This window comes from Triticum aestivum, chromosome 2B (assembly GCF_018294505.1).
Source record: "Triticum aestivum cultivar Chinese Spring chromosome 2B, IWGSC CS RefSeq v2.1, whole genome shotgun sequence".
Taxonomy (NCBI): Eukaryota; Viridiplantae; Streptophyta; class Magnoliopsida; order Poales; family Poaceae; genus Triticum; species Triticum aestivum.
In genome coordinates this window covers 323,460,824-323,472,365 of record NC_057798.1, presented here as the reverse complement: position 1 = coordinate 323,472,365, position 11,542 = coordinate 323,460,824, and positions in this window count along the sequence as shown.

The following is an 11,542-nucleotide window of genomic DNA, read 5'->3' as shown; positions in this document are numbered from 1 at the left end:
AAACAATATAAACAACACTATTCGAATGCAGCGGAAGGTAGACTACACTAGACAAGCCATAGTCAAGTATTCAATATAGTGAAAGCACGATGGCAATCAGCAGCTAGGTAATAAAGATCTGGATGGAATATAGTATGAAGTCAATCAGAACAGATAGTCACACAGTGAAGTCAAACAAATAATGCAAGAAGGCAATGACTTCACAAAGACCAACGGTAAGTAAGAATGGTAAGAGATAGAACCAGTGGCTTCAGAAGGACAGGGATTTGTTCGACCAGTTCCAGTTGCTGTGACAACTGTACGTCTGGTTAGGGAGGCTGAGATTCAACTCAGAAGACCGCGTCTTCACCTTATTCCCCTTGAGCTAAGGACACCTAGTCCCCACACAATCACTCTGGTAAGTCTTCAAGGTAGACTTCTGAACCTTCACAGACTTCGTTCACCGGCAATCCACAATGGCTCTTGGATGCTCAGAACGCGACGCCTAACCGGCTGGAGGATTCACAGTCCTCAAGTGTAACAAGTCTTCAGATCACGCGGACAGAAAGACTTCAGTGATGCCAAACACTCTTTGGGCTCTGGGTGGTTTGGGCTTTGTCCTCGCAAGGATTCTCTCTCGAAAGCTTCGGCCCTGGGTTGCTCTCAAACGACAAAAGCCGTGTACTAACTCTGAGCAGCCACCAATTTATGGTGTAGAGGGTGGGCTATTTATATCCACTGGGCAACCCGACCGGATATGTCTGAACTGACCCTGGGTCACTAAGGAACTGACACATGTCGCAACGGTCAGATTTCAAACACACGCGGCAACTTGACTTGGGCTACAAGTAAAGTTGACTTATCCGTTACACGATAAGATCTGCTCTCATTGTCTTCGCTCGAAGACATAGGATTTGGTTGAGCATCACTTCAGTCACTCTGACTTTGTTCACTTGGACCCCACTTAACAGTGTGGTGGTTCCTATGACTTAACAAAGAAGAAAAGGAAACAACGAAACAACTAAGTCTTCGTGCTCCATTGTCTTCACTCAATGTCTTCTCGAGTCATAGTCTTCAATGTGAATATCTTCACAGACCACCATTGTCTTCAATGTCTTCACACATTTTTAGGGGTCATCTCCGGTAGGTAAACCGAATCAAGGAGGGACTATTACCTGTGTTATCCTGCAATCCTCACAAACACATTAGTCCCTCAACCATGTTTGTTGTCAATACTGCAAAACCAACTAGGGGTGGCTCTAGATGCACTTACAGTAACAGTGGCAACGGCAAAGTGACTAAGCAAAGAACAATATGTGAAATGCTCATAGGCATTGGATCAGTGATGGATAATTATGTCGGATGTGATTCCTCATGTAATGGTTATAACATAGGGTGACACAGAACTAGCTCCAGTTCATCAATGTAATGTAGGCATGTATTCCGAATATAGTCATACATGCTTATGGAAAAGAACTTGCATGACATGTTTTGTCCTACCCTCCTGTGGCAGCGGGGTCCTGATGGAAGGTAAGGGATATTAAGGCATCTTTTAATAGAGTACCGTACCAAAGCATTAACACTCAGTGAATACATGAACTCCTCAAACTACGGTCATCACCGAGAAGTATCCTGATTATTGTCACTTCGGGGTTGTCGGATCATAACACATAATAGGTGGCTATAGACTTGCAAGATAGGATCAAGAACTCACATATATTCATGAAAACATAATAGGTTCAGATCTGAAATCATGGCACTCGGGCCCTAGTGACAAGCATTAAGCATAGCAAAATCAATCTCAGAACATAGTGGATACTAGGGATCAAACCCTAACAAAACTAACTTGATTACATGGTAAATCTCATCCAACCCATCACCGTCCAGCAAGCCTACGATGGAATTACTCATGCACGGCGGTGAGCATCATGAAATTGGTGATGGAGGATGGTTGATGATGACGACCGCGATGAATCCCCCTCTTCGAAGCCCCGAACGGACTCCGGATTAGCCCTCCTGAGAGAGTTTAGGGCTTGGCGGCGGCTCCGTATCGTAAAACGCGATGAATCTTTCTCTTTGATTTTTTTCTCCGCGAACGTGAATATATGGAGTTGGAGTTGAGGTTGGTGGAGGTCCAGGGGGCCCACGAGGCACGGGGCGCACCCTAGGGGGGTGCCCCCACCCTCGTGGACAGGGTGTGGGCCCCCTGATGTTGATTCTTTCGCCAATATTTTTTATTAATTCTGAAAATTTGCTCCGTGTATTTTCAGGTCATTTCGAGAACTTTTATTTCTGCACAAAAATAACACCATAGCAGTTCTCCTGAAAACAACGTCAGTCTGGGTTAGTTCCATTCAAATCATGCAAGTTAGAGTCCAAAACAAGGGCAAAAGTGTTTGGAAAAGTAGATACGACGGAGACGTATCAACTCCCCCAAGCTTAAACCTTTGCTTGTCCTCAAGCAATTCAGTTGACAAACTGAAAGTGGTAAAGAAAAACTTTTACAAACTCTGTTTGCTCTTGTTGTTGCAAATATGTAAAGCCAGCATTCAAGTTTTCAGCAAAGATTATGAACTAACCATATTCATAATAACACTTAGGTCTCATGTTTACTCATATCAATGGCATAATCAACTAGCGAGCAATAATAATAAATCTCGAATGACAACACTTTCTCAAAACAATCATAATATGATATAACAAGATGGTATCTCGCTAGCCCTTTCTGAGACCGCAAAACATAAATGCAGAGCACCTCTGAAGATCAAGGACCGACTAAACATTGTAATTCATGGTAAAAGAGATCCAGTCATAGTCATACCCAATATAAACTAATAGTAATGCATGCAAATGACAGCGGTGCTCTCCAGCGGGTGCTTTTTAATAAGAGGGTGATGACTCAACATAAAAGTAAATAGATAGGCCCTTCGCAGAGGGAAGCAGGGATTTGTAGAGGCGCCAGAGCTCAATTTTGAAATAGAGATAAATAATATTTTGAGCGGGATACTTTCACTGTCAACATAACAACTAAGAGATCTCGATATCTTCCATGCTACACACATTATAGGCGGTTCCCAAACAGAATGGTAAAGTTTATACTCCCGCGCCACCAACAAGCATAAATCCATGGCTTGCCCAAAACAACGGGTGCCTCCAACTAACAACAATCTTGGGGGAGTTTTGTTTGCAATTATTTTGATTTGATTTGAGCATGGGACTGGGCATCCCGGTGACCATCCATTTTCTCGTGAATGAGGCGCGGAGTCCACTCCTCTTGAGAATAACCCACCTAGCATGGAAGATACAGACATCCCTAGTTGATACATGAGTTGTTCGAGCATACAAAACATAATTTTATTTGAAGGTTTGGAGTTTGTCACATACAAATTTACTTGGAAAGGCAGGTAGATACCGCATATGGGAAGGTACGGTGGACTCATATGGAATAACTTTAGGGTTTATGGAGTTTGGATGCACAAGCAGTATTCCCGCTTAGTACAGGTGAAGGCTAGAAAGAGACTGGGAAGCGACCAACTAGAGAGCGACAACAGTCATAAACATGCATTAAAATTAATCAACACTGAGTGCAATCATGAGTAGGATATAATCCACCATGAACATAAATATCGTGAAGGCTATGTTGATTTTGTTTCAAATACATGCGTGAACATGTGCCAAGTCAAGTCACTCAAACCATTCAAAGGAGGATACCACCCTATCATACCACATCACAACCATTTTAATAACATGTTGGCACGCACGGTAAACCATTATAAGCTCCTAGCTAATTAAGCATGGCATAAGCAACTGTAACCTCTAATTGTCATTGCAAACCTGTTTATTCATAATAGGCTGAACCATGAACGATGAACTAATCATATTTACAAAAACAAGATAGGTCGAGTTCATACCAGCTTCTCTCATCTCAATCAGTCCATCATATATCGTCATTATTGCCTTTCACTTGCACGACCGAACGGTGTGGATATTAATAATAGTGCACGTGCATTGGACTAAGCTGGAATCTGCAAGCATTCAATTCAAGGGAGAAGACAAGGTAATATGGGCTCTTGGTTAAATCAACAATAATGCATATGAGAGCCACTCAACATTTTCATTATGGTCTTCTCCTCTCGACCCCCAAAGGAAAGAAAAGAAATAAAACTATTTACACGGGAAAGCTCCCAAAGAACGAGAAATCTTTTTGGGTTTTCTTTTAGTTACTGATACAAGCATGGAAAGTAAGCTAACTATTTTTTTGTTTTTTCTTAAGGTTTATCAAACACACAAGAAGAAAGCTAGAAAAAGAAATTAAACTAGCATGGATAGTACAATGAAAAAGTATGAGTACCGACAACTAGAATGAGTGTGTGAACATGAATGTAATATCGGTGAGAAATATGTACTCCCCCAAGCTTAGGCTTTTGGCCTAAGTTGGTCTATGCCCATGGATCACGGCTACTCTCTCCTGCGTACTGAGGAGTGTCATCAGGGTACCACTGGCTGGCGATCTCCTCGGATCCCATTGATAAAAGGATGGATGATAAGGATCAAGTGGTGGTTCCGGCTCAGGCTTTGGAGCTGATGTCTGGTCCTAGTATGCATAAACGGCCTCCAGCAAGACGAGGTAAGTGCCTGTAGTTAAGTCAAACAAAGCGGGTGCAGGCAAGATAATAGTCTCACTGTGTTTCTTATGAAATCTCAAATTATACATAAGCATATTCTCATCATTTTTAACAATAAACTCATGTGCTACCATGCTCTTATAATCTAGAAAAGTAGGGGGCAGCAGTTTTTCCTCTTTCTCATAATGCCTAATAGGTATCCTGAAGTGTTTAGCAAGGCATGAAGCATAGATACCTCCAAAGATGGGGCCCTTTGTATGGTTCAGACTTAATCGTTTGGCAATAATAGCGCCCATACTAACAGAGTTATCACGAAATAAAGCATGGAACAAAATAATAATATCCAGAACACTAAGGTTTCCACAGTTTCCGCGACCAATTAAGCATCTACTAGCAAATATTACAATGTAAGGTAGAAAAGGAAAGTGTATGATAGTAATTCTTGCATCGGAAATCTTCCTCATTTCCCCTACAGTAATCGTGTCAATAAATCCATCCACATCTTTACGATGTGGTTCCTCTAAGTTGCCCCCGAAGGGTATCTTGCAAACCGCACAGAATTCATATAGTGACATCTCCCTAGCCACATCATATAAATGAAACTCTACTGAAGGAGGTGATTTCTTAGGATGAAAGTAAAAAATTTGCACCAAAGTATTGGTGAGTAAGAGATACTATTCGAGCTGTCCATGGAGGAAGTCGGTGAGGCCCGCAGCATCAGCCAACGAAAAACCTCATCATGAATCCCGGCTGCTCTCAAGAAATCATCACAAGGCCATTCACACGGCCGCACTTCCGCGACGCGAGGGAGATTATACTTGGGGTTTTTATTCTCCTTAGCTTGTTTCTCCTTTGAGCTTTGGCTAGAAGAACCCCTCAAAAATCTCTTCATCATTTTTTGAAAATTTCTGAAATTTTTAGTAACTCAAAATAAAAGTGAACCAAACTCAATAAAATTGATAGCAACTACTCCCACAAGTGCCTAGAGACTATATCATGCATTAGAACTACTTGGGACCATATAAATTTGTCATGCAAGCTCAAGAACAGGGTCACCTAGGCAGCAAAAATTTGCAAGGAATAAAGCACTAGAACAAAAACTAATTGGACCATTGGAGGAGTCACATACCAAGAAACAATCCCCCAAAGCAGTTTTGTGAATGGAGCTTTGAGCAAGGAGGTCGAAAATGGCAGCAAAATGAGCTAGAACTCGTGCTTGAGCTGGATAGTGATTTTTTTGGGAGGAGGAAGAAGTGTGTGGGTGCAGGAATAAATGGAGGGGGGCACCATGGGCCCACAAGGCAGGGGGCGCGCCCAGGGGGGTAGGGCGCGCCCCTGACCCTCGTGGCCAGGTGCTAGCTCCCCCTCCTGTGTTCTCAGTGCCAGATATTCTCAAATATTCCAAAAAAATCATATTAAATTTGCAGGGCATTCGGAGAACTTTTATTTTTGGTGTATTTTTTATTGCATGGATAATTCAGAAAATAGACAGAAAATATTATTTTTACTTTATTTAATCTAAATAACAGAAAGTAAAAAGTGGGTACAGAAGGTTGTGCTTTCTAACTTTATCCATCTCATGCTCATCAAAAGGAATCCACTAACAAGGTTGATCAAGTCTTGTTAACAAACTCATTCCGAATAACATAGAACTAGAGATATTTCGAATAACACTAGGTTACCTCAATGGGGATATGCACATCCTCAATAATAAGAATATCATATTTCTTCTTGACAGTAGGAAGAGGAAATTCAAAACCTCCAATAATAATGGTTGGAATTTTTCCTATAGAATTGATACTATGAACTTGAGGTTGTTTCCTCAGAAAGTGTACCGTATGCTCATTACCATTAACATGAAAAGTGGCATTGCCTTTGTTGCAATCAATAACAGCCCCTGCAGTATTCAAGAAGGGTCTCCCAAGGATAATCGACATACTATCGTCCTCGGGAATACCAAGAATAACAAAGTCCGTTAAGATAGTCGCGTTTGCAACCACAAAAGGCACATCCTCACAAATATCGACAGGTATAGCGATTGATTTATCAGCCATTTGCAAAGATATTTCAGTAGGTGTCAACTTATTCAATTCAAGTCTATGATATAAAGAGAGAGGCATAACACTAACACCGGCTCCAAGATCACATAAAGCAGTTTTAACATAATTTCTTTTATTGGAGCATGGTATAGTTGGTACTCCTGGATCTCAAAGTTTCTTTGGTATTCCACCCTTAAAAGTATAATTAGCAAGCATGGTGGAAATTTCAGCTTCGGGTATCTTTCTTTTATTTGTAATGATATCTTTCATGTACTTAGCATAAGGATTTACTTTAAGCATATCAGTCAAACGCATACGCAAAAAGATAGGTCTAATCATTTCAGCAAATCGCTCAAAACCTCATCATCCTTTTTCTTGGATGGCTTAGGAGGAAAAGGCATGGTTTCTGAACCCATGGTTCCCTTTCTTTATCTTGCTTCCTAGCAACAAAGTCTCTCTTATCATAACATTGATTCTTTGATTGTGGGTTATCAAGATCAACAGCAGGTTCAATCTCTACATCATTATTATTGCTAGGTTGAGCATCAACATGAACATTATCATTAACACTATCACTAGGTTCATGTTCATCACCAGATTGTGTTTCAGCATCAGAAATAGAAATATCATTTGGATTCTCAGGTGTGTCTACAACAGGTTCACTAGAGGCATGCAAAGTCCTATCATTTTTCTTATTCTTCCTTTTAGAAGGACTAGGTGCATCTATATTATTTCTCTGAGAATCTTGCTCAACCCTCTTAGGGTGGCCTTCAGGATACAAAGGTTCCTGAGTCATTTTACCCATTCTAGTAGCCACTCTAACAGCAAAATCATGTTTATTATTTAATTCATCGAGCAAATCACTTTGAGCTTTAAGTACTTATTCTACTTGAGTGGTGATCATGGAAGCATGTTTACTGGTGAGTTTAAGTTCACCTTTAACTCTAGCCATATAATCACTCAAGTGTCCAATCATGTAAGCATTACTCTTTAATTGTCTACCAACATAAGCATTGAAGTTTTCTTGTCTAGCCATAAAGTCATGAAATTCATCCAAGCATTGGCTAGCAAATGTAGTAGACGGGATTTCAACTTTATCATATCTATAGAGAGAATTTACCTTTACTACCTATGTCGGGTTATCAAGACCATGTATTTCTTCAATAGGTGGTATATTAAGGCCATGTATTTCTTCAACATGAGGTAAATTCTTAACATCTTCAGCTTTAATACCTTCTTCTTTCATAGATTTCTTTGCCTCTTGCATATCTTCAGGACTGAGAAATAAAACACCCCTTTTCTTTGGTGTTGGTTTAGGAGTTGGCTCAGGAGTTGGCTCAGAAATTGGCTCAGGAGTTGGCTCAGGAATTGGCTCAGGAGTAGGCTCAGAAATTGGCTCAGGAGTTGGTTCAGGAATTGGCTCAGGAGTTGGTCAGGAAGTGTCCAATTGTTTTCATTAGTCAACATATTATTCAATAGCAATTCAGCTTAATCGACTGTTCTTTCCCTGAAAACACAACCAACACAACTATCCAAATGGTCTTTGGAAGCATCGGCTAGTCCATTATAAAAGATATCAAGTATTTCATTTTTCTTAAGAGGATGATCAGGCAAAGCATTAAGTAAGCGGAGAAGCCTCCCCAAGCTTGTGGGAGACTCTCTTCTTCAATTTGCACAAAATTATATATTTCCCTCAAGGCAGCTTGTTTCTTATGAGCAGGGAAATATTTAGCAGAGATGTAATAAATCATATCCTGGGGACTATGCACACAACCAGGATCAAGAGAATTAAACCAAGTTTTAGCATCACCCTTTAATGAGAATGGAAATATCTTAAGGATATAATAGTAGCGAGATTTCTCATCATTAGTGAACAGGGTGGCTATATCATTCAATTTAGTAAGATGTGCCACAACAGTTTCAGATTCATAGCCATAAAAAGGATTAGATTCAACCAAAGTAATTATCTCAGGATCGACAGAGAAATCATAATCCTTATCAGTAACAAAGATAGGTGAAGTAGCAAAAGCAGGGTCATATTTCATTCTAGCATTCAGAGATTTCTATTTCAGTTTAGCTAATAACTTCTTAAGATTAGATCTATCATTGCAAGCAAGAAAATCTCTAGCAGTTTCTTTGTCCATAACATAACCCTCAGGAACAAGAGGCAATTCATATTTAGGGGGAGAACCTTCATCATCACTATCTTCAATAATATCAGTTTCAAGAATTTTATTCTCTCTAGCCCTAGCAAGTTGTTCATCAAGAAATTCACCTAATGGCACAGTAGTATCAAGCACAGAAGTAGTTTCATCATAAGTATCATGCATAGTAGAAGTGGCATCATCAATAACATGCGACATATCAGAATTCATATCAGAAGCAGGTTTAGGTGTCGCAAGCTTACTCATAACAGAAGGAGAATCAAGTGCAGAGCTAGATGCCAGTTCCTTACCTCCCCTCATAGTTGAGGGATAAATCTTAGTTCTTTCGTCTTTCAAGTTCCTCATAGTGATCAGCAGATATAAATCCCAGGTGACTCAAAGAATAGAGCTATGCTCCCCGGCAACGGCGCCAGAAAAAAGTCTTGATAACCCACAAGTATAGGGGATCGCAACAGTTTGCGAGGGTAGAGTATTCAACCCAAATTTGTTGATTCGACACAATGGGAGCCAAAGAATATTCTCAAGTATTAGCAGTTGAGTTGTCAATTCAACCACACGTGAACAACTTAGTATCTGCAGCAAAGTATTTAGTACCAAAGTAGTATGAAAGTAACGGTAACAATAGCAAAAGTAATAGTAGCAGTTTTGTAGTAATGGTATCAGTGGCAACGACAAAGTAACTAAGCAAAGAACAATATGTGAAAAGCTCGTAGGCATTGGAACAGTGATGGATAATTATGTCGGATGCGATTCCTCATGTAATATTTATAACATAGGGTGACACAGAACTAGCTCCAGTTCATCAATGTAATGTAGGCATGTATTCCGAATATAGTCATACATGCTTATGGAAAAGAACTTGCATGACATCTTTTGTCCTACCCTCCCGTGGCAGCGGGGTCCTAATGGAAACTAAGGGATATTAAGGCCTCCTTTTAATAAAGTACCTGACCAAAGCATTAACACTTAGTGAATACATGAACTCCTCAAACTACGGTCATCACCGAGAAGTATCCCGATTATTGTCACTTCGGGGTTGTCGGATCGTAACACATAATAGGTGAGTATAGACTTGCAAGATAGGATCAAGAACTCACATATATTCATGAAAACATAATAGGTTCAGATCTGAAATCATGGCACTCGGGCCCTAGTGACAAGCATTAAGCATAGCAAAATCAATCTCAGAACATAGTGGATACTAGGGATCCAACCCTAACAAAACTAACTTGATTACATGGGAAATCTCATCCAACCCATTACCGTCCAGCAAGCCTCCGATGTAATTACTCATGCACGGCGGTGAGCATCATGAAATTGGTGATGAGGATGGTTGATGATGACGAAGGTGACGAATCACCCTCTCCGGAGCCCCGAACGAACTCCAGGTCAGCCCTCCCAAGAGAGTTTAGGGCTTGGCGGCGGCTCCATATCGTAAAACACGATGAATCTTTCTCTCTGATTTTTTTCTCCGCGAACATGAATATATGGAGTTGGAGTTGAGGTCGGTCGAGGTCCAGGGGGGCCACGAGGCAGGGGGGTGCCCCCCACCCTAGTGGACAGGGTGTGGGCCCCCTGACGTTGATTCTTTCGCCAATATTTTTTATTAATTTTGAAAAGTTGCTCCATGGATTTTTAGGTCATTCCGACAACTTTTATTTCTGCACAAAAATAACACCATGGCAGTTCTGTTGAAAACAGCGTCAGTCTGGGTTAGTTCCATTCAAATTATGCAAGTTAGAGTCCAAAACAAGGGCAAAAGTGTTTGGAAAAGTAGATACACTCGAGACGTATCAGTGGCCCGATGCGGTAGTCGTCGGCGAGCTCTGAGTCGGGCACGAGCTGCATAGAAGCGCGGGTGCAACACAGAGCGCGTCGAACACGTGCCAGAGGCCGTGTCTTGACGCGACCACCACACTGGCATGGTCAAAACGGCGGCCACACGATGCCAAACCTTGTCTCTCATGTTGTCCGTGCAGTGTTTAGCCTAGGGGAAGAGATCACACACTGCCAAGCTGACCAGATTAGACTTGAGCTTGCGAGCAAGTTTTGGGTCAGAAAATTTGGCATTGTATTTGGCTAGCTTTTAGAAGGATATTAGGGCTGATTCTCGGGGGTTAAGGTTTTCTTAGGAGGGTAAACAAGCTCAAGAAAACTCAGCTTCGTTAGAGCAAGGAAAAATACACTTGCTGTAGAAACTGCATTTTGAGGCCAGAACAGAAATGATTTTTCTGTAGCAAAAATATTCCAAATAAGTATGAAATATCTTTGCACAGGGAGGTGTGCCAAGGTTCAAAATTATATTTGGGAATTTTCTCAGAATTTTAGGAGCAAGAAAAATGAGGGTTGCTTTGGAGCATATGTTGCTGAAGTGTTAGGTAGAGAAGAGAATGAATATTTTTCATTGATGAAAAAGATTCCTTGGGCTATTTTGAGGTTTTTCAGAGAGGAAATGATGGTTATGAGAGGGATGGGTCACTTGGGTGAAAATCAAGTACATGCCTAAGTGTGTGAGCCCAAATGAGTTGATGCAAAAAAAAACAACTGCAAATCCAAAGGCAATGAAATCCGGGAAAAAGAGAGAAGGCAAAAACCAGGCTGTCACATTTTGGCACTCAACTCACGAATTCCCGAGGAGACATTGGGGTAATCAATGCATATGGGTTGATGCACGTTCTCGTATTTTGTTTCTCTGGTAGAAATCTTGGGGCACTCTTTGAGGTTCTTTGAGTTG